We start from the raw sequence: 23,326 nt of genomic DNA, 5'->3' as shown, positions 1-23,326 counted from the left end.
ATGTCTTGGAAGAAGTAAAACCAGAATGCTCCTTAGAAGGATGGCGAGACTGCATCTTGCATACTTTGGACATGTTGTCAGGAGGGATTAGTTCCTGGGGAAGGACATCATGCTTGGTAAAGTACAGGGTCAGCGGAAAAGAGAAAGACCCTCAATAAGATGGATTGACACAGCAGTGGCAACAATGGGCTCAAGCATAACAACGATTGTAAGGATAGTGCAAGGACCTGCCAGTATTTCATTCTGTGGTACACAGGGTCCCTATTAGTCGGAACCAACTTAACGGCACCTAACAACAACCTCATTTAAGAAATAACCCCACTGTACATTCCCAAAGACAACTCATCAGACATGGAAGGGACTGGACAATGGGTTGGAGAGAGATGCTGACAATGAGTGAGCTACTTGCATCAGGTGGACATTTGAGACTGTGTTGGCATCTCCTGTCTGGAGGGGAGATAGGAGGATAGAGAGGGTTAGAAACTGGCAAAATTGTCACGAAAGGAGAGACTGGAAGGAGGGAGCGGGCTGACTCATTAGAGGGAGAGTAAGTGGGAGTATGGAGTAAGGCGTTTATAAGCTTATATGTGACAGACTGATGATTTGTAAACGTTCACTTAAAGCTCAATAAAAATTATTAAAAAAAAAAAAAAGAAATAACTCCACTGTGGATTTTTTTTCAAGATTTCACAGTAATAACCATGACCGTAACTAACACATAGTTTCTTACTCTGTAACAGACAGAGTTGCAAGTGCTCTATAATTACTTACCTAATTCTGAGGGAAATGTAGAGGGTAAATACTACAGATGAGGAAAAACAAGGGACAGAGAAATTACCTTGCCCAAGTTCAAAGAGCTGGCCAACAATGGAACAGAATTCGAAGCTAGACAACTGGTTTCAGCATCTCTGCTCTTAATCTCTCTACCATACCGCCTGCCTCTCAGAGATATGTGCTTATGTCTGACCTTCAACTCCATCTCTAATTATTTCCTTATGATTTACTCAGAATAGAATCGCTGATGTCAAGTGATTCAATGAGCTAAATTTGCTCTCCCTATAAGGTGTACCAAGGTACTCTCTCAACATTTGTGAAAAATATGACCCAACTTCACCCACGCCAGCACTGTTACTGAGTTTTTTAATCTAATATTAATCTGCATGTCTTTGATGGAATCAAATTGAATATTTTTTCATGTCTTGGCCATTTGTAGCTTCTATTTTGCGAATTTTCTATTCAGATTCCTTACGATGGAGTTCCTGGGTACTGCAAATGGTTAATGCCCTTGCTGCTAACCGAAAGGTTGAAGATTTGAGTCTACTCAGAAGCACCTCAGAAGAGAGCCTGGTCATCCACTTCTGAAAAATCAGACACTGAAAATCCTACGGTGCACAGTTCTACTCTGACATGCATGGGGTTAGCATGAGTTGGGAATGACTCAACAGTAGCTTTTTTTTTTTTTTAATACCTTACTATAATACTTTTTAAACAGAATTGGGGAATGTTAAATTGAAATTATTTTGAAAGGTACAGTGATTTGAGATTTCAAAGAGGGGAGCTAACCAGCTGTTTCCATGAGACCTTACAGGTAGGCAGTGCTCTGGGAGAATTACTGGGACCTAGGGCTCAGGGCTCAGCGGTAAACACCTGAAACAGCAGGACCTGAGCAGGACCTCTCAAGAGACTGACTAATAGCCCGAAATTGTGTTTTATACTGTACAGCAAGAGCTATACTTATCCAATGGCTAGAATACTCACCACAGCTACTCAAAATCCATTGCCATCAAGTTGATTCCAACTCATGCTGACCCCATGTGTTACAGAGTAAAATTGCCCCATAGGATTTTCTTCACTGCAATCTTTACAGAAGCAGATCACCAGGCCTTTCTTCCACAGTGCCGCTGAACGGGTTTGAACCACCAACTTTTAGGTTAATTAAAAAATAAACAAGTAAATAACCTGTTGCCACTGAGTCGATTCTGACTCAGTGACTCTATAGGACAGAGTAGAACTGCCCCATAGGGTTTCCAAGGAGCAGCTGGTAGATTTTAACTGCCAACCTTCTGGTCAGCAACCAAGCTGTTAACCACTGCGCCACCAGGTCTCCTTTAGGTTAATTGTCAAGTGCAAACTGTTTGTGCCACCCAGGGACTGCTACTCAGGGCATGCTCAACTCCTATTATCACCATATCTAGGGAAACATATCGGTAAATCTGATGTTGGCTTAGTGAGGTCAGAATTAGAAAATGAAAATGAAAGATCTTGAATCATCTCATCAATTATTCCCCTTCTACATGGCATACCTGGTTAGTGATCAGAATAATGTACCAATCAGGGTGTTTAATGTGAACAGCGCTGAACAAATGCTATTAAATTCTTACTCTCTGAGTCCTCTGTTAATCAGTCATCAAAAACAAATTACCTCATGCCAAGTACTTTGCAATAAAACTCAGCACCTAGAACATCTTCTTGATAACTTTGCTTGGAAATTAAAAATATCTCATTCACATACTTCAGAATCACTTCTTAGAGCAGGCCACCTTCTCCAGGTGATTAATGCCACCTATCAAGGTTGACAGATGATAGATCTGAACTGATAGATTTTAATTTCTTAAGAGTAATCTTTTCTCCTATTAAATCCCTAAAGTTTGTTGCTGTTGCCAGTTACCATCGAGTCAGCTCTGACTCGTGGCGACCCTATGCATATAACAGAATGAAAGGTCACTCAGTCCCGCGCCATCTTCATGATCACTGGCATGTTTTGGGTCCATCTGGACAATGTTTTGTTCTGATCCATATGGTTTTCATTGGCTAATTTTCAGAAGTAGATCTCCAGGCCTTTCTTCCTAGTTTGTATGAGTCTGGAAGTTCCACTAAAACCAATTCACCATGGGTGACCCTGTTGGTATTTGAAATACAATGGCACAGCTTCCAGCATTAAAACAACATGCAAGCCACCACTGTACAAAAAACTGACAGATGGTGGTGGCCCTAAACTTCAGTGGCACTCTTTATGGAGGCTTTAGCTCCTTTACGTACCAACTTCAGAAAAAAACCTGGAGGTGAACTCTCTCAGGTGAGGGTCATAATAAATACGAGAGCTATTTGTAATGAGTGCTAATACAATGTTCAGTAGAGAACTAGTAATACCAAGGCTACTAAAAAAAAAATAATATGAACATGTAGATTACTGAAGTAGAGGCAGGGTGGAGAAGTGGAATGAATAGTTAAAAGGTTCAACTTTGGGCTTTTTTTGGGGGGGGGGGACCAACCTTAGCATGCTGTCCAAAATCATAAACAATTTTTACTAGAAAGCCAATTTTGCTATTTATAATGAGACATTTCTCTTCCCCACAAAGACGCCTACTTGGAACACAAAATTACATCTAGAAGGCTCCATGAGTAGTTTATGGAATCCCTACCAAAAAAGGCTCATTGGAAGAAAAGACATCAGAACCAGGTGTAGTCTCCTAATGAAAACAGGAGGACAGAGTGTTTCAAGTAGAAGTAACATGGAGAAGAACGACCATATGTTATGCATGCACAGGAAGTGACAATCAGTTTTACATTATTAAAGCAGAGGTTCTTAAAGTGGGGTCCATAAGCAAGGGCATGTAAGAAAAACTAGTGTGTATGGTGTGGAATGAGACCATGAATTTTCATCAGGTTTTTTAAAAGGTCCATGATTGGGGGGAAAAAAAAAGTTAACCATCATGTATGGCAGGGAGGGGCAAGAGAGGAACTCCCCCGGGGCCCAACAGATCAGGTTAAGTAAGATGCATGAACTTTTCCTACGTGTTATGGAAATTCTTCGGAACGTTTGAGGCGGGAAGCGGAGAAGTAAGACTGACTGAACTGTGAAGGGCTGATTAAAGGAACGCAAAATTCAGGCAACAGCTCATAACATCAAGGAGCCACTCAAGGTCAATGGCAGTGAGAATGGGGAGGAGTGAATCAGAAATGGTTAGGAAATAAAACTGAGCAGACTGTATATTCATATTTGCTTGGATATGCATAAAATCTAATTGTGAGATTCTCAGGAAACTGACCAGCACTGGTTGCCTACGGGTAGGGGAAGCAGGTGACTGGGGAATGAGGATGTCAGGCAGTCGTTTCACTGATACTGACATACCTTTTGAACCAAGCGAGGGGTATTACCTATTCTAAATATAAAAATAATAAAAATTTGGAAGTTATCAGAGTGAGATGGCTCTATGAAAAAGCATGCCCAAGTTTCTCTCCAAATGCCCTCCGATGTTTCAAGTTATGCTTTTGAATTCCGATCATTTTTGCCCCAAAGGCTCCTGCACTGCACCAATAACTGACACTTTAGAAGGACCCAGGTGATAAACCAATCAGACTTAATTTGGCATCATGTAGATATAAATAACAATTTACCTGGCTAAATTCAGTCTACAGCACAGTTAGTTGTCAGGATACCATAATAAAGAGTCTTGTCAATTAATGGAGGAAGTTCAAGCTTTTAATTGTAATGATAAATAGAACAGACTCAGAGAAGAAATCTGTATCTGATTAGCAAAACAAATATGAATCAGACAAATCTATAGGCATATCTGCAGCCTCAGGCTAGTGTAGGCTAGCCCTCTGGCTTGTTGTTAGGTACCATTGAGTCAGTTGCAACTCATAGCAACACTATGTAGAACAGAACAAAACACACCCCGCACCTGCACCATCCCCACATTTTCTGACAAATTTTTACACGAAATCTCCTGTTCAGTCTAATAGCACATGTAAGTCAAGTACTCCAGAAATAACTGTTAATTTAAATTGAATGGCTTTACCAACTTCGAATTAGTGATAAATGCACATAAACTTAATAGTTAAAAGTGGAATTTAATTTTGCACAACTATGTTACATTGTTTTCCATTTGGCTATATAGGCTCAAAAATCCTAAACTTGCAATACTTGTTAAAAACATATTTATTGTAACCAATTAAACTTAACAATCAAAAACTTGATGTGTGCCCAGAGACCAATTCTACAATGATTTAATTTGTTTTATATTTTGCCTCATCCCACAAAACATATGATTTAGCTTAAATTAATAAATACAATAAAATAGGTAAATATACCAAAAAACCCACTGCTATCGAGTTGATTCTGACTCAGAACCGTCCTATAGGGTTTCCAAGGAATGCCTGGTGGATTCGAACCGCCAACCTTTTGGTTAGTAGCCGTAGCTTTAACCATTATGCCACCACGGTTTCCAGGTAAATATACCAAACCAAAAACCAAACCCAGTGCCGTCGAGTCGATTCCACCTCATAGCGACGCTATAGGACAGAGGAGAACTGCCCCATGGAGCTTTCAAGGAGCGTCTGGTGGATTCGAACTGCCGACCCTTTGGCTAGCAGCTGTAGCACTTAACCACTACGCCACCAGGGCTTGCCCAGGTAAATATGAGTACATAAAAATCAGGATTTAGAAAAACCAGGTAGAAAAGACGCTAACAACCAGAGAGAAAGTTAGTACATTTGATATTAGGTCATAGGTTTTTACGTGGTTATGAAAATCGAGCTGCAAATTTTCCTCTGTGTTTCCTAGTTGCCAAAGCAGAAAAGGAAATATAATCAGTACAAAGCTTTATTTCAGCATTTAGAGCTGAATGGAATTTCTTGCTTGGGTCTTCAGATACAAGCTGTAGAAAAGGCCATGGTCTTAACCACATTCCTAAAGCAGCAGGTTTCTAGTGACTGTCTTTATTAATAGAATCCCTTAGTAAGAACATAATTTGTGGGAAGGGCTGTCAAAGATGCAAACAAGACAACCCAAGTACATGGTTTCTGAGGATCTGGACAGACTCCTGGTCTAACACCTAGTATTGGAGGGAAATGGGTAGACATCAAGGCCTTTGTTTGACCAACCCCCTGGAAATATTTCAACTGAGCTTCTGATAAAATCTTCGAACAGACAATTCATATTCTCCAGCAAGTGCAAAAACAATGGTACTCCGGAGAGAGATTACCCCAAAACCCCATGCAGTCGAGTTGATTTCAACTCATAGCGACCCTATAGGACAGTGTAGAAGTGCCCCATAGAGTTTCCAAGGAGCGCCTGGCGGATTCGAACTGCCGTCCCTTTGGTTAGCAGCCATAGCACTTAACCACTACGCCACCAGGGTTTCCGAAGGGAGATTAGTACACAATTATTTTTCAACCACCAGTTCACTATATTTGAAATCCAAGGCTACAAAAATTTACAATTTTGGTTCCAGCTTATGTGAACTGAGAGGATTCTATTGGATGTAAACAGAAAAAAAGAAAATTATGGGCTAGAATTAGAAAAGGATGGCAAACAACATTTAGCAAGGCAAGGAGAGGTCTGTGCACGAAAACCTTGGGAAAGGCACAGAAAGACAAGACAGAGTAAATTAGATCTTAGAACTGCATTCCAGTGTTCTTATGGAAGTGGGGAGCTGGGGGTTCAGAAGGCAGGACCCAGGAAGTGAGTCAACCAGATCAACGAAGCATTATGCATTTGGATGCAGGGCACACATAAGAAAAATGCTTCTTCCATTCCGAGATTCGGAGCCAGCTCCTTCCTGTTTGTGATTCCAAGGCCGAGAGTGCCAGCACCAACTCCTATTTGTCAAATGAACAAATTAGTGTTTACTATCTGCAAGAAAGCCAAAAGAATTTACTGCTACCATCCGGAAGGACTCTCCTGAAAAGTTTAAAGTGATCAAGGAAGAGCAATGTACATTAATTGCTTAATACCCTTAATCACAAATTTAAGAGGTGTTGGAAACCCTGGTGGCCCAATGGTTAAGTGCGTGGATACTAACTGAAAGGTCAGTGGTTCAAGGCCATCAGCCACTCCTCAGGAGAAAGATGTGGCAGTCTCCTTCAGTAAAGATTTATAGCCTTGGGAACTGTATGTGGCAGTTCTACCCTGTCCTACAGGGTTATTATGAGTTGGCACTGACTCAAAAGCAATGGGTTTGGTTTGATTTGATTTGATGTGTAATATGTAGTAAGGATGGCGAAGAGGTATTAAAATAATCAAAAAAAGAGAACTAAATCACTGGAGCACTAGCAGATAATTTTGTTCAAGAGATTAAAAAGAACTACTAATGCATAAAACTTACATTACAGGAAACAAAAACACAACAGGCAATATCATAACGCAAAAATAAAGCGAAATGAAATGTGATGCAGTTAACCTTGATTTTTTTTTTGTAAGATATCATAAAATTTTTAAATTGAAAGGTATTATCTTCCAAGCCCCTCACTTCACAACCACCCTGGGTGTCAAACTTGGAAACTGATATGCTTATATACCGATAAAAACCCATACAATTAAAATTTGTATCTATACCATATATTTTGAATCCTTTAGAACTTAGGAGCACTTCTAAATGTTTTATTTTTACCGTTACTTGTAATAAAATACACTGCAATTAGATCAAACCACAACAACTCAACTCTAAAGCAAGTTAAAATGTCACTTATTATTATTATTAACCATATCATTGCTACCTCTGGAGTAACTTAGAATTTTTCTCAAAACGTGAATAGCAGTTTTTTTTTTTATTGTGTTTGAGGGTTTAATTAAATAGGATTGATTACCAATAAGCCTAGAAAATTCACAAGCTTAGACATGAAATTAATTTATATTAGGAGCTGGAGACAATTACCTCATTTAATAATACATTACGGAAGTGCTTACGTTCCTAAAAATGTCAAAATTCAAATTTAAATGTTAAGATAACCGAATTTGCCTTTTCATACAAAAAAAGCAATTTTTAAAAAATCTAGTGAAACTTCAGCGTCCAAAGAACAGAAAAAAAAATTATTTCTAAATTGCCATCTTAAGATAAAGCTTAAAACACCACTCATTTATTCAACAAATCACTAATGAGCACCTACCATGCATCAGACTCAGAGGATTACAGGAGGAACAAAAGGAAGGCTCTAACTGCTTGGAGTTTACAATAACTCATTTTCTAAAACTCTAAACCTTAATACATTAATGTAAAATTGAGCTTACAATTATCCATTTTCCAAAACTCTAATAAACCTTGTTGTTTTAATATAAGATCAAAAAATGAGAGCCTGAGAGGAAATAATTTTTTCAAAAACCCTCATATACGAACTGCACAACTGTGGAAGAAAAAAAAATACATGACAGTTTCTCAAAAAATAACAAACCTTGACACCGAATTGGAAGTTAGGCTGAGCACAAGACTGCCGACTGCTGGCTGGCCCAGCGCATCCTTCCAGCAGATTCTCAACTCCCGGCACCTGTATCAAACTTGCCACTAAACGCATCCCTTCACGTAAGCAAGAGGCTCCTAAGTGGGCAGCACAAGAGTACCCCAGCCTGATTTATCTCCTGAATAATTTGACTTCTAGAGGGACCTTGTCTAACGAACCCTAAAATACTGACTGTTAGGAACTGAGCCATCGATTTTACATAAATCATTCAGCCAGCTTTGAAATAACAAAAATCCACAGCGACTTCTAAATGCCGCTAAAATAACCCTCTGAGTGGCTACATATGTTGGCTAAAAAGACAGCAAGAACGAACGCATCTGCTAACCCATCTAAACAAATACGGTGACATATCTCTACCTGAGATGCCGAAAATCCCACGCCCTCTCCCCAAAGAAACCACAAGCCATCCTGTCCCACCCCCCGCCCCCCCCCCCGCAGCCCGTCCCTCACTGGCCCCCAGGGGGTGGGCGGGGAAGGGTCAAGTTCTCCTTCACCAACGCTCGGCCTCCCGAGCTCCAGAAGCGGTTTTCAGGTTAACAGGGGCTCAAGAGGCGCGCCCAGCGCCATTAGCACACCTCCGAGCGCTCCACCAAACCCTGGCGGGAGGCAAGTTTGACCGGTCCTGACCCCTGCCCCCGGCCTCTCCCCAGCGGCAGCATCAGCCTACGGGCGGCGGCTAGGGCAGGTCCTGCCTCACCTACCTACTGGGCGGAGGTGCCAGCTCCTCTGGGTCGAGAAAAGGGAATCGAACGCACGCATTTCTGGGAGCGGTGGCTTCTGCAGCTCGGCGCGGGGGAGCGCATCCTCTCTGGTGGGTGGAAGGAGGGGCTAAGGGAGGACCGTGCCCCGACGAGGAGAAAGGGGAGGAGGAAGGCGCGCCAAGGCGCGCGCACCCGGGGCCCCGAGTCCCGAGCTGGTTGCTGCAGCAGCCTCCGGGATCCCACTGGCCTCTCCCCACGGGCCGCGCTTCGCCACCCCTGCAGCTGCGCCCGCGGTCAGGGCATCGACAGCGTTAGACTCCACGACCCTACCGAAGGCGGGGAACTGCGGGTGGCGCGACGCGCTGCAGACGCCCGCCTCTAGCCCCGCCCGGCCAGCGTCGCGCTCTGTGCCCCTCCGCAGCGGCGGGGGCCGAGGAGCTCGGGCACCGGGCTCGGCGGCTTGGGCTGCAGCTGCAGCATCCTCCCCACCCTAGCGACTTCCGAGCTGGAAGGTGGTGACCCCCTCCACCTGCGGCTGCTGGAGCCTCAGCCGCCCCTGCTCAACCCCAGCAGCCCGAGACCGACGGCTCCGCCCCGGAGACTTGCGCGCGCGGCCTTCGCAGGCCTCGGCCCATTGTGACGCCTGCCCAGCGCCCGCGCGTTGCTGCCTCCCCGGCCGGACGCCGGGCTGTGGAGCCAAGAACGGTCGGCTTACCTAGCCCTGGGCCGCATCACCTACTGATGGCCCGCCTTGATCCCTACTCTTCGTGGGAGGCACGTCTGTGAGAGCAGAGCTGGAGTTACAGCGTCTCCTCGAGCTTTAAAGCCCCTTGAGTTTCCTTCCAGCTCAGGGACTACTGGCCCCAATAAATTCATCCCTCTGGCAGTAGTTCCCTTCCGGCGTTGGATTTAGCAAAGGGGTCAACCATCTCCTCCCCCTCCCGCTCCGGTCCCTGGTACTGCATCCTGGATGCTGCCAAATTGCAATCATTATAGCAGTAGGGACGTAACAACTGGGCCCTCTAGACAGACTCTTGGCAGAGACTGGATAGAAAACCTTGGTTGGGAGGGGTTTGCAGCAGCAGTGGGACCCATCTCCACTTGGTGCTGTTCCCTCTACGGTCCCATGACCAGAACTGCAAGATGACTAGCAGGATCTGAGCGTAGGGTTCACCCTTATGCACAGAAAATCTCAAGGCAGAGCCTGCAGCTGGTGTATCGGAGGTCGGACACACTAGACAGCGGCCTGCTCTGGGTTTTGTCAGGGCTTGCGCTTTAACAGCCTCTTGTTTTTTTTTTTTTTTTGTGGAAGATGGAGCAAAGCATTTAACAGTGATAGCTTTAGGATTTCAGTCGCAAGTAGTTGTGCTATATATTATCTTGGAAAATATGGAATAATCTCCCAATTCTGAGCTGAGCATATTTTAAATTGGACTTTGGTTTTAGATTTTTTAACTCGAGTTGTGAAGAACTAGGGATTTTTCTTTAGGTACTGTGTTATTTGTAGATTATTTTCAAGGGGAAATCAGATTCTTAAAATATGAAGAGGAGATTTCATTATATGGAAGGAACATGGTTTGAGATCTCTGGAGAGCCTGAGCTGCCCTCGCACTTCTTTGACGAGTCCTTTTATGATTTTGAAATCTAAGGTTAATAAAAATTGCATAATAGAAAAGATACGTTCCGTAGCAGTAAAGGTTATTTTAAAAAGCTAAGACTTTTTGAGATGAGTTCTTTCAAGCAAATTGGAGGCTGAGCAACCCATCTCACTTTGATGAGAATAAATGAGAAACCATTAGTGAAGGTTCCTTTCAAGAGTGGCAAACTGTAACTTTGAGATATCTATTATTATTAACTGTATTTTGCCCCCAATTCAGAATATCTCAGTTATAGGAATATGTATATATAGATGGATGTATAAATGATATGGTGAAGTCGCTTATGAGGAAAATCAGGCCATTGCTTACTGTTTAACAGAATGCATAAAGAAGTCTGGTTTAGAATGGTAGTCTGTAGAACATGTCCACTGAGTTGCAATTCTTCACTATTAGCTGTCCTTTTCCCGTCAAAAACTCCCTTTAGTTTTTCTCTTTGTGGTCACTATGTTCTGTCAAGAAACAAATTAAGCAGTATTCTTTTTATTGACAAAAGGATACAACTGAGTGTGTATTTTAATTATAATTAAAGTGACCATTAATTATGTTTTTTGCCCTTTCAAAAACATTGCAAATAACTTAAGGGTTCCCTTTGCTATCTTCGTGAACACCTCTAGGACTGCATGCTTATTATCTTATTACAGGGAAAGTCCCAGTATAAGAAAGAATTCTCCTCCCCAGCTTAAAGTGGAAACACTTTTTCCTTAAAAATTTGTCACTCGTTGTTTTGCATTCATGGAACCATTATTGATTTGCCTAAGCCTTGTCTTTACAGAGGAATCAGAAGAAATAAAGCCATTTCCTTATTCACTAGATCTACACTATCCAATACAGCACCCACTAGCCACATGTGGCTATTTAAATTAAATACAATTAAAAATGTAATCCTATTTAAAATGTAGTTCTTCAGCTTATTTGCCACATTTCAAATGCTGAAGTGCCTAATATGACTAGTGACTATCCTTTTGGACAGCACAAAATACAATGTTTCCATTGTTGCAGGAAGTTATTATAATACATAAAATAATTCTGGAACTCTTAATACATTAGAGATCAAACTTCTGCAGACTGTGTACTTCTTAAGAACGTGGTAATCTTTAAGAATTCAGGCTCTAGCTTCAGACTGTAGCTCCACTGTGTGTAATCTTGAGTAAATTACTTAACCTCAGTTTCTGTACAAGAGGGATGATAATAGTACCAGCTTTACAGGGTGGATGAGGGGATTAAGTGAGGCAATCCATGAGTGATGCTGAGACTAAAGTCTGGAATGTGGCCATGAGTAGAAGTTAGCTATTACTCTAACGATAAACATTAATGAAGGTTTTCTTTTTAAAAAATTGTATTCCCAACACCTCTCACTGCATCTGGCTCATGGAAGGTGCCCAGTAAATGCTGAGTTAATGAGCAAATGTAATGTTACACTGATTTCATAGATATGAGAACCACTGTTAAATATGAAAACTGAAATATGAAACCTTTCTGTCTGTTGAAAGGTGAGGTCATGTGGTATAATGCAGGTGGAATTGTCATCTCACTTTTTCTGGAATAAACAACATGTATTATGAGACTTCAGGGTAGACGTAGAGGCAGTGATCCCTTTATTAGAGGAAGAAAAGGAGAGTCACTTTACTTGCTCTCCTCTTTGGTGCTCCACTGAGCAGGCCTTGGGACAGTGGACAGCAGCTAGATCCCTGAGTTCAGGGATCAAGTGTTCTCTCAAGTGACTTCCTGGAAGGCTTGGATTGTCACTCCAAGGCCTAGAGAAACATCAACGACAATGACAACCATATATGTGTTCAATATTTTTCATATATATCTATCCTAAAAAGTTTTTAAATGAAGTATGGCTAGTATTTCTGTTTCATAAGCACAACACTAGTAGCCTCTCATGTAACTGGAATTCCAGGAACACCAGGAAATACTGCTTTAACACTTTCCCAAAATGAAAGACTTCCTGGGTAAGTAATGAGCTCAATATTCCTTTGTAAAGGTGTTGCAGAGCAGATTTGTGCATTGGATGAGTTTAGGCTACTGCAACCAAGAAACTTCACTGTTGATTGGCTGAATTATCCTCCTTTTTATGGCACAGAAAGAAATACCTCCTCTCACACACCTGACTTAGGCTGGTCGAGACAGGAGTTCAACAGGAGATAAATACTGATGACATCTGTACAGGTATGTGGATAGCTGTCCTACATCAACACCCTACCTCTACACCCAGAAAGAACTTGTCAATGTTGAACCATTTCAGGAGGTAGCGTATTATCAAGAACCCACGGTACTGAAGAGAGAAGTCCAAGATGCACCAAAGGATTGGTGAAAAACAAGGTTCCAGGAATCAATGGAATACCGATCAAGATGTTTAACAAACAAATACAATGCTGGAAGCACTCATCTATGCCAAGAAATTTGGAAGACAGCTACCCGGCCAACCGACTGGAAGAGATCCATATTTGTGACCATTCCAAAGAAAGGTGATCCAACAAAATTCAGGAATTACTGAACAATATCATTAATATCACAGACAAGTAAAATTTTGCTGAAGATCATTCAAAAACTGTTGCCGAACTACAATGAAGGGGAACTGCCAAAGGTTCAAGCCTGATTCAGAAGATAAAATGGAACAAGGGATATCGTTGTTGTCAGAGCAATCTTGGCTGAAAGCAGTGAATACCAGAAAGATGTTTACCCGTGTTTTATTGACTATGCAAAGGCATTCGACTGTGTGGATCATAACAAAATTACGGATGACATTGCAAAGAATGGGAATTCCAGAACTCTTAATTGTCCTCATGCTGAACCCATATATAGACTAAGAAGCAGTTGTTGGAACAGAACAAGGGAATACTGCATGATTTAAAATTAGGAAAGGTGTGTGTCAGAGTTGTATCCTTTCACCATACTTTTGCAATATGTATGCTGAGTAAATAATATGAGAAGCTGGACTTTATGAAGAACAACACAGCATCAGGATTGGAGGAAGACTCATTAACAACCTGTGTTATGCAGATGATACAACCTTGCTTGCTGAAAGTGAAGAGGACTTGAAGCACTTACTGATAAAGACCAAAGACCACAGCCTTCTGTATGGATTACACCTCAACATAAAACAAAAATCCTCACAACTGGACCAGTAAGCAACATCATGATAAATGGAGAAAATACCGAAGTTGTCAAGGATTTCATTCTACTTGGACCCACATTCAAAACCCATAGAAGCAGCAGTAAAGAAATAAAATGATGCACTGCATTGAGCAAATCTGCTACCAAAGACTTCTTTAAAGTGTTAAAAACAAAAGATGTCAGTCTGAGGACTCAGGTGCACCTGACCCAAGCCATGGTATTTTCAATCACCTCATATGCAGAAGCTGGTCAACGAATAAGGAAGACCAAAGAAGAACTGATGCATTTGAATTATGGTGTTGGCGAAGAATACTGAATAAACCATGGATGGCCAGAATGATGAACAAATCTGTCTTGGAAGAAGTACAGTCAGGAGGCTCCTTAGAAGAGGATGGCAAGACTTCATCTCATGTAGTTTGGACATGTTATCATGAGGGACCAGTCCCTGGAGAAGGATATCATGCTTGGTAAGGTAGAGAGTCAACACAAAAGAGGAAGATCGTCAATAAGATGGATTGACACAGTGCCTGCAACAAAGGGTTCAAACATAACAATAACAGTAAGGATGGTGAAGGACTGGGCAGTGTTTCACTCTGTTGTACATAGGATTGCTATGAGTTGGAACCAACCCTATAGCATCTAACAACAACAACAGTCCTACATCTAAACAGGCAGAAGAGAGTTCATTATTTAATAGTATTCAAGGCAGTGGCTCATTTTCACAAACTAAGGTTCTGCACATATTAAGTACCATCTTGAGTATTGAGAAGAATGCGTATGAGTGTTTTCGTGGATGGGCCTAGAGTCAGTTCTTCCCTTGGAATGTTAAAAAGTCTGAAGAGGAGGTAGAAATCATCTCACTATTTGAAAGAAGGAGTCTGTCAGAGTGTCCTGAGAAAGAAATATTGACTTATATGGTAAAGGAGCTCTGCCTAGGTTCAGGTCAGTGTGTAGAATTTAAGGCTGATTATTTAGAGTAAGCGCAATAAATTTACCCCTTTCTTTTATTCACAAGTAATTTAAAACTGTTTGGTTTTGGACAGTTTTTGACTGTCTTATTTCTGCTAAAAATAGTCTATTCAGTAGCCTGAGAAATCACTATATATTTTTTATACTTTCTGAAAAATTTATTCAAGTAAGCATTGGTACTAAAACATAATTTATAATTCTGAAATTAATCCCTAAATCAAAATGACATTAAATGGTGGTGGTTTTTTGGATTTATTGGGTAAAAGAAATGTACAGTGCAATATGCTGAAAATGGGTTTTTTCAAAGGATTTTTTAAAACTTTTTATTTTGAAATAATTATAGATTCACAAAATATTGCAAAAAAAGTTATAGGGAAGTCTTATGTACCCTTCACCCAGTTTCTCCCGGTGGGAATATTTTGAATAACAACAATATAATATCAAAACCAGAAAATTGACATTGATGTAATCTTCAGAGCTTTTTCAGATTTCAACACTTACACACACTCCTATGTGTGTGTGTGAGTATGTGTTCAATGCGATTTTTTCACACATATGGATTCTTGACATCACCGCCATAATCAAGACACAGAAGTGTTCTATCCCATAAGCTATCCCTTTACAGTTCACTCATGCTCCTCCCCATGTTGTTCTTGTTAGGTGCCCTCAAGTCAGTTCCGACTCATAGTGACCCTATGCATAACAGAACGAAACACTGCCTGGTTCTGAGCCATCCTTACAATCATCATTATGCTTGAGCTCATTGTTGCAGCCACTGTGTCAATCCACCTCATTGAGAGTCTTCCTCTCTTCCGCTGACCCTGAACTCTGCCAAGCATGATGTCCTTCTCCGGACAACATGTCCAAAGTATGTAAGACACAGTCTCGCCATCCTGTCCTCTAAGGAGCATTCTGGCTGCACTTCTTCTAAGACAGATTTGTTCATTCTTCTGGCAGTCCATGGTATATTCAATATTCTTCGCAAACGTCACAATTCAAAGGCGACAATTCTTCTTCCGTCTTCCTTATTCATTGTCCAGCTTTCACATGCATATGATGCGATTGAAAATACCATGGCTTGGGTCAGGCACACCTTAGTCTTCAGGGTGCCATCTTTGCTCTTCAACACTTTGAAGAGGTCCTTTGCAGCAGATTTACCCAATGTAATGCATCTTGATTCCTTGACTGCTGCCTCCATGGGTGTTGATTGTGGATCCAAGTAAAATGAAATCCTTGACAACTCCAATCTTTTCTCCATTTATCATGATGTTGCTCATTGGTCCAGTTATAAGGATTTTTGTTTTCTTTATGTTGAGATGCAATCCATACTGAAGGCTGTGGTCTTTGATCTTCATTAGTAAGTGCTTCAAGTCCTCTTCACTTTCAGCAAGCAAGGTTGTGTCATCTGCATAACGCAGGTTGTTAATGAGTCTTCCTCCAATCCTGATGCCCCGTTCTTCTTCATATAGTCCAGCTTCTCGGATTATTTGCTCAGCATACAGATTGAACAGGTATGGTGAAAGAATACAACCCTGACGCACACCTTTCTTGACTTTAAACCAATCAGTATCCTTGTTCTGTCCGAACAACTGCCTCTTGATCTATGTAGAGGTTCCTAATGAGCACAATTAAGTGTTCTGGAATTCCCATTCTTTGCAATGTTATCCATAATTTGTTATGATCCATACAGTCGAATGCCTTTGCGTAGTCAATAAAACACAGGTAAACATCCTTCTGGTATTCTCTGCTTTCAGCCAGGATCCATCTGACATCAGCAATGATATCCCTGGTTCCACATCCTCTTCTGAAACCAGCCTGAATTTCTGGCAGTTCCCTGTCAATATACTGCTGCAGCTGTTTTTGAATGATCTTCAGCAAAATTTTGCTTGCATGTGATATTAATGATATTGTTCTATAATTTCCACATTCGGTTGGATCACCTTTCTTGGGATTAGGTGTGAATATGGATCTCTTCCAATCAGTTGGCCAGGAAGCTGTCTTCCATATTTCTTGGCATAGATGAGTGAGCACCTCCAGCATTGTATCTGTTTGTTGAAACATCTCAATTGATATTAACTTCCCTGGTGGTCCAGTGGTTAGGATTTGGCACTTTTACTGCCACAGCCTGGGTTCAATTCCTGGTCAGGGGAATACTTTTTGGCAACCACTAATCTGTTCCCATTTCTATAATTTCAAGAATGTTATGTAAGTGGAGTTATACAGTATGTAACCTTTTGGGATTACTTTTTTTTTTTTTTTTAAACTCAGCATCATTCTTGTGAGACCCACACAAGTTGTACATGTATCAGTAGTTTGTTCTTTTTTATTGATGAGTAATATTCCATGGTATGGATGTACCATAGCTTTATCTAACCACCCACTGAACGACATTGGCATTATTTCCAGATTTTGCCTGTTACAAAATAAAGCTGCTATGAATGTTTGTGGGCAGGTTTATGTGTGAACATAAACTTTCATTTCGTTTCCTGAGAGTGCAATTGCTGGGTCATATGATAAGTGCATGTTTAGTTTTACAAGAAACTGCCAAACTGTTCTCCAAAGAGGCTGTACCATTTTACATTTCCATCAAAAATGAATGCATGATGAAAGGTGGGTTTTTACCTATTAAATAAACTTATTAAAGTATGGTCACACATTTCTTCTATGTTCACTAGCCTAGAACTACCTCCTAGGGTTTCCAAGGAGCAGCTGGTAGATTCAAACTGTCGACCTTTAGGTTAGAAGCCTATCTCTTAACCACTGAACAACCAGGCTCCTCCACCACTCTATTGTTGTGTGCGGTGGTGTTAGTTCGACTCCACTACTATATTCTTCTATACTATAATTGCTCTAAACCCATTGCCATCAAGTCGATTCTGACTCATAATGACCGTACAGCACAGAGCAGAGCTGCCCCATAGGGTTTCCAAGGAGCAGCTGGTGAATTTGAACTGCCAGCCTTTTGATTGGCAGCCTAGCCACCAGGGCTTCATAATTGGTCAAATATACTATAATTGCTTGTTTACTTGAGCCCCAATAGACTAAGCTTTAAGATCAGGGATCCTGTTTTATTCACCTTGGTGTCCCTGATGCTAACAGTGCCTAGTATATATTAGATATTTAATATTTCTTGAATAAATGAACAAATTAATGAACAAATGAAGATAAATGAATCAGATTTAAATAAAAATTGAAAAATAAACTTGCCTATAAAGCAGGATTATAACTGAAATTGAATTGGTGCCCTGATTTTTCTTTTTATGTATAACAACATTTTCAGATCAGAAATTGACACACTGTAAAGTGAACCACTTATGGGCAAATTAATTAAAACTAAACAATAAATTATGTTAGCCCAAGGTTATTCATTGCAGTACTTTTGTAACAGTAAAAGACAGAGAAACTATATGCCCCAAAATATGGAACTGCCTTAATAAAACATGGTATATCTATATTACACAATTATCAAAGCTAGTGAGAAAACTCTTTATGTAATGAATGGATACCCTTCGAAAGATATTAATTTTTTTAAGGTACAGAAAAGTATGTATAGTATGCCACTATTTGTGTAAAAATAAAGAAATTTAAAAAGAGTATATATATGCATAGAGATGTTAATTCTCCCTAAGTTAATTTATAAGGTATAGGGTGTGTCTGGATTATCTTGTGCCAGATGTAAAAAGTGAAAAGTAAGCAAGTGCCCAAAGCTGATAGGGATGTGTCAAAAGCAGACAGGAACCACCTTGAAGGGCTCCTTACCTGCTGGGCTGTGTTTAGCAGTGGCTGCTTTCCTTTACTTGAACCACAGCTCTAGTCAGGTGGCCCTTTCATCCAGGCCAAATTCGTGACCACTTAAATATTAAATGAATAATCATAGCAATAGACTATAACACACTGAATTTAAAAAAAGCTGTAAGAATAGGAAAACATTATGAGTCCAAATGGTTTTTCGAAAATGAGGCAAAGAATAAAAAGTGTAATGAAAGGAAAGTTCTTCACATAAAAATGACAGAATTAAAATATCACCATTTTGCATTCAGCATATAATAATCGATTCAGGTAAAGATCATTCAGGAGTACTAAAACCTTTGGGTGAAAGTTTGCTGGGAAACAGAATATTCACATAGTCTCAGAATATTGCCTCCATAGGTGATATCTGCATTTTTCAATATTGTTAACTATAAGCGTAAAAACGTAACTTGACAATGGAGAAAGATGGCAGACACCTTAATCAAATGATCAAATTTACTGTATTAGTTTCCTATTGCTGCTGTAACAAATTGCCACGAATTTAATGGCTTTAACAGCACAAATTTGTCATTTTACAGTTCGGTAGTTCAGAAGTCTGATACAGGCCTCACTGGGCTAAAGTTGGGGTACTGGCAGGGCTGCAGTCTTTTTGGAGGCTTTAGGGGAGAATCAATTTCCTTGCCTTTTCCAGCTCCTAGGAGCCATCGGCATTTTTTAGCTTATGGCCCCTTCCTTCTTCAAAGCCAGCAATGACGGGTCGAATCTTACTCACATTGCAGCACTTTGACACTGTCTCTTCTGCCTCTCTCTTTCATTTATTAAGGACCCCTGTGGTTACGTTGGCCCACCCAGATAATCCAGGATAGTCTCCCCAACTCAAGATTCTTAATTTAATCACATCTGCAAAGTTCCTTTTGCCATGTAAGGAGCCTTCAAGCTAGCTCCTGTATACTTTTGAGATGTCCCTATCAATTTGAGGGGACTTTTTTATTTTCCAGCACAAGATGGTCTAGGATTGAAAGACTAGGATACGGACATATTTGAGGGGCCGCTATTCTACCTTCCACACTTACCATTACAGATAACCCAGTACACTAGCATCATGCACATCTTGATGTAATGCACCAAGAAGGACATCTCACTTACAATAGTTTTACCACTTAAGAAAAAACTAACCAAGTTGAGGAACTTTCTAAAACAATTGTCTGATTCTTTTCAAAGGTGTCTATTCTGTAGAAGAAAAAAGATAAAAGGAAAGAGACGAAAGGCACAAGACAACTAAATGCAATGTATAATCCCTGAGTAGATCCTGGATAAAAAGAAAAACTATAAATGGCATTTTCAGGACAATTAGAAAATTTGATTCTGAACTGTATAATAAGTAATATTATTGTATTAATCTTAAACTTCCTGAAGGTGAAAATCGTATTGCTTATTTTTAGTAGATACAAAGTATACAGAAGTAAAGTATCATGATGCCTGCAATGTAAATGGTTCAGAAAAAAATATAGAGGGAGAAATTGAGAGAAAGCAAATATGAAAAAATATTAACTGCTGAATCGAGATGAGTACTGCAAAATAGAAATATAATGCAAGATACATATAATTTTAAATATTTTAGTAGCTACATTTAAAAATTAAAAAGAAACTGAAAATAATTTTAATAATAAATTATCATTAATTATTATTTATAAATCAAATAATTTATAATTAATTAAATAAACTAAATTAATTGTTATAAATTATGATTATTAAATAATAATTATTCAACCTAATACATTCTATTATCATTTCAAAATAATCAATTTATAATTAATAAGATATTTTACATTCTTTATTTTCATACTAATGCTTCAAAATCCAGTGTGTATTTTACACTCACAGAACATCTAAATTTGGACTAGCCACATTTCAGTGCAAAATAGCCACATTGTGGCTGGTACTGCCTTATTGGACAGTGGAGGTCTAGATGAAGCATGTATGTGTGCTCATTGTACTATATTTGTGATTTTCTGTAGGTTTGCAACGTTTCAAAATGAAAGTGTGGGGGGCGGGAATTGGTATTTGTTTATACCTAGACTATTTCTGAGAGGTTACAGAAGAAACTGGTAACACCGGTTTACCTCTGGGAAAAAAGAAATCGGGGATAGAAGTGGGAGGGTGGTTTTCACTGTATCCTTTTGTACGCATACTGTGACTATACCTATTAAAATTTAAATTAAAATCAGTTTAAAAACATTACCTGCTTTATCATTTTTATCGAAAACCAGATACTGTAACACTAAGCTCTGGTAGCCCCCCAGACGAGAGGTAAGAGCTCCACCTACTGAACTCGAGATCCTAAAATAGCTTCCTTCCTTGGTAAAGGGAAGAGGAGTGTGTCCCACCTAAAATAAAACAATAAGTTCAGGAACTTCCTCTGGTGTTTTTTCCATCTGATTAGTCATAAAAAATCCTTTTAATCCACCTGTTTTCATATCAGTAGTTACTTTTAGATAAATTACGCCAACAATGTAAACTTCACCTCTGAGTTGCCGAAAACAAGAAACAATATTCGAGCACAGGCTAACCTCAGTTCTGTCATGATGGATGATGGCAGTAACTCACAGTGGCGCCGGATGTTGTCACCAAGTTCATTACAAATTTAGGTCTTACTTAAGCCTCTTTCCAAGTTGTAGGGGAGCGGGGTCTCTTGGGTTACATTTCTTCAACGGTTAACGGCTGGCACTTTCAACGTGAGTTACGTCCCATTGCTTTCTGCTCGTATTTCATGAGGGTTTCTGAGTTGAGGTTGGGCTGTAAGGTTTCTTGCCTCCGCTGATAATTGCATTGTTTCCTGTGTGCCGAGCATAATGCGGAGTAGTGAAGCAACTGCCTAGATAATAACACTCTTGGCAAAACATGATAATGGAAATATAATGGGTTTAAAGGGTTTATTTGGATCCCGTGCCAAGCTGGTTCTTCGCTAGGCCTATTACCCATAACTCTCTTCAGCTTCGTTAAACTGAAACACAAATAAGCAATAGTAAGTAGACAATCAAGTCCTATAAGGCTACGTGTCCCTTCATCACTCATATTTACAAAGCACATGCTTTGTGCCAAGGACGCGTGCCCTGTGGCATCCGGCTCGCCGACATGAAACGCTCTCCGCAGGTGGCAATCTAGGGCAGATTTCAAATGTTTAGTGAGATTTAATATCCGCCTGAGAGAGGATGACAGAAAGGTGGAGAGGTTAGATTTGGAAAAAGAAATTAGATGATTAAGAACATAATAAAACAAATTACACGATCTGGACCGTGCTTTAACTCTGCGTACACTGTGTTGGGTAATTAGAATGAGAATTCCAGAACCATGAGTCGGGATCGACACAACGGCAACGGATTTGGTTTTTTTTTTTTTTTTTTTTCGGTTTTTCTGTAACGGGTGTCCAAAGAGGATTGGATTTGGAGAGTCGAGGTTTATTCCGTAGGTCGGCGGCTGAGCTCCTCCTGTAGGGAGCAGTGGGAATTTGCCTGCGTTTCGGGAATTAAAACCCGGAGCAAAAACGGAGGAGGTGGGGCTTAGAAAAGACAGCCTATTTTGTGTTAGCCGGCTGGAGTACGTGCAGATTTTTAGCAGACAACTAGAGTTTTTGGAGTTTGTTAAGCACCTTCCCTGGTGGTCTAGTGGTTAGGATTCGGCGCTCTCACCGCCGCGGCCCGGGTTCGATTCCCGGTCAGGGAATTACACATTTTATTCTTCACAACCTATGTGTGAATATTATTCGTTTTTGTTATGGTTGCTGATGCTGTTTTTCTCGATCACAAAAATTCAATTTGTTTTGAAATTTTACGACATTTAAAATATGTCATACGTATTTACAGATAAGATCATCTAGAATCAAATAGACAAAATGAATTCTAAAGTACTCTAAAACCTGTTAAATCAACTAAAATTGCATTTACCAACTTTTGAAAATAATTTGGAACTATATACAAGCGATGATTTTTTTTAAAAAAGGCTTTGTTTAATCTTCAGGTTTGTTTGGCTAATAAAAGAAGAAAACAGTTTTAAGGGGAAATTATACTTGTTTTTCATCATGCTTAGAGTAAATTTCTATTTTTTCTATGTATTCAGATTGTGTGCTTTGTAGATTATTTCGTATGTTCGCAGCTGTTTCTACTGTATTGCCTTTTACCGATCTTCGATGATCTTTTTTGAGATACGTGATTGGTTAATAAGTAGCTGGTTTACTATTTTTTCTTTTAATAATTTTTTTCTTTTAATGTCTTGGGAGAAGTACAGGCAGAATGCTTATTGGAAGCAAGGATGGAGAGACTTCTTCTCACATATTTTGAACATGTTATCAGGAGGGACCAGCCCCTGCAGAAGGACATTATGCTTGATAAAGTAGAGGGTCAGCGAAAAAGAGGAAGACCCTCGAGGAGATGAATTGACACAGTGGCTGCAACAATGGGCTCAAGCATAAAAAGGATAGTGAGGATGGGGCAGGACCTGGCAGTGTTTCCTTCTGTTGAACACAGAGTCCCTATGACTCCACGACACCTAACAACAATAATACATTTCGTTAATTATTGTATCTTTTGAGTTTTTAATTTTCTCTAAAATATTCACACAAATATGGTAAATTTACTGCATTTAGAATGTGAATTTTCAGTATGTAAATCATATAACCCAAACCAAACCCACTGCCTGGAGCCCATTCTGACTCTTAGCTACCCTATAGAACAGAGTAGAACTGCTCCACAGGGTTTCCAAGGCTGTGATCTTTACGGAAGCAGACTGCCACATCTTTCTCCTGCAGAGTCCTGGTGGCTTCAAACTGCTAACCTTTGGTTAGCAGCAGAGTGCTTAACCACTGCACCACCAGCGCTACTTTTAAATCATATA

The 23,326-nt window shown here is 40.1% G+C and overlaps 1 protein-coding gene and 2 non-coding genes across 6 annotated transcripts in view; 2 read left to right on the top strand and 1 right to left on the bottom strand.

Moving 5' to 3' along the window:
* Window positions 1-9,200, bottom strand: part of NCOA7 (nuclear receptor coactivator 7) — a 189,988-nt gene extending 180,788 nt beyond the window's left edge. The window contains exon 1 of one of the 4 annotated variants that reach the window (XM_064290501.1): window positions 8,940-9,200. The gene's annotated coding sequence lies outside the window, so the exon portion shown is untranslated. The remainder of the gene's footprint in view (window positions 1-8,939) is intronic. The other 3 variants (XM_064290500.1, XM_010594676.3, XM_003404237.4) reach the window with 3 other exon arrangements.
* A 7,564-nt stretch (window positions 9,201-16,764) lies between these two features.
* Window positions 16,765-16,837, top strand: TRNAK-UUU (transfer RNA lysine (anticodon UUU)). The gene has a single exon. It is a non-coding gene; the product is annotated as a tRNA-Lys (tRNA).
* Window positions 16,838-22,087: 5,250 nt separating this feature from the next.
* TRNAE-CUC (transfer RNA glutamic acid (anticodon CUC)) lies at window positions 22,088-22,159 on the top strand. Its single transcript has one exon. It is a non-coding gene; the product is annotated as a tRNA-Glu (tRNA).
* Window positions 22,160-23,326: the final 1,167 nt, after the last annotated feature.

Source organism: Loxodonta africana, chromosome 1, assembly GCF_030014295.1.
Source record: "Loxodonta africana isolate mLoxAfr1 chromosome 1, mLoxAfr1.hap2, whole genome shotgun sequence".
Classification (NCBI taxonomy): Eukaryota; Metazoa; Chordata; class Mammalia; order Proboscidea; family Elephantidae; genus Loxodonta; species Loxodonta africana.
This window is presented reverse-complemented; position numbering and strand designations above follow the sequence as displayed.